We start from the raw sequence: 1,224 nt of genomic DNA on the forward strand, positions 1-1,224 counted from the left end.
GCCTCAAAAAGAGGAAGGTGACCAGTGACAGGGGAGGGACAAAAGATAGTACTGGTGGGTAATTATGATCAAACTATATTATAAGGCTATCTTAATGAAACCCATTATGTATAATGAATTTGCTAATAAACTTTTAAAAACGAATTGCCTCCTTCTAGGCAAAGGACCGCTAATCAAGAGGGCTTGATTTATCTGATTAAGGTGCAATCATGTGATACAGGCTGAGCCAATGAGAACATCTCCTGGGAATTTGACTCTTCAAGGGAAAGTTCTCAGAGAAGGGTGCAGCCAGTTCACCACCACAGGAGGAGCCCTGACCAGGGAACTCAGTGTAGCTGTCCAGATTCCTGCTATCTTCTGTACCTTCCCTTGTATCTGTGAGCTAAATATATTGTTCCAGCAAAGTCTTAAACCAAAAGACAGGGCTGGAGAGATGGCTTAGCAGTTAAGAGCACTGACCTCTTCCAGAGGTCCTGAGTTCAATTCCCAGCAACCACATGGTGGCTCACAACCATCTGTAATAAGATCTGATGCCCTCTTCTGGTGTGTCTGAAGACAGCTACAGTGTACCAACATGCATTAAATAAATAAATAAATAAATAAATAACTCTTTAAAACAAACAAACAAGCCAAAGACAGTTACTGTATATGGGTTTCCCATAGAGGGACACTGGGTCCTGACACTCAGGGCTCCCTGAGTGAGCTCTGGGATGTCTATGCCCTACTAGAAGCCAAGCATTCTGCTAACCATGCACCAGTCCCCAGAGCAGCTAGCCGACCTGGACGACCACTGCTGCTTCTAGCAGGAACCATGACAACAAGCTGAGCTCAGCCTCTAGCTTCAAGCACATTGGTCCATCCTACATCAAACACAGCTGCTTGCCTTTAAATAATGGCCGGGGATTTGAAACCCCAGAGCTTTACGACTGAAGGTTTGTTCTCCAGGATGACGTTACTGGAATAGAGTGGAAGCTTTACTCTTCAAGGCGTTTGGTTTTGGACCAGAGACATGGGACGGAGGCGCACATTTTACATTACCAAAGCAGATTGTGTCTCCAGATTCTCCCAGCATCCCGCAGTTCCTACCTGGCAAACCCTGCCTTGAACTTTCCAGCACTGCCCCCCACCCCATTCCAGGCTCTTCCCTTCCAACATTTTGCGCTCTCTCTCTCTCTCTCTCTCTCTCTCTCTCTCTCTCTCTCTGTGTGTGTGTGTGTGTGTGTG

The sequence above is a fragment of the Mus caroli genome, chromosome 12 (genome assembly GCF_900094665.2).
Source record: "Mus caroli chromosome 12, CAROLI_EIJ_v1.1, whole genome shotgun sequence".
Taxonomy (NCBI): Eukaryota; Metazoa; Chordata; class Mammalia; order Rodentia; family Muridae; genus Mus; species Mus caroli.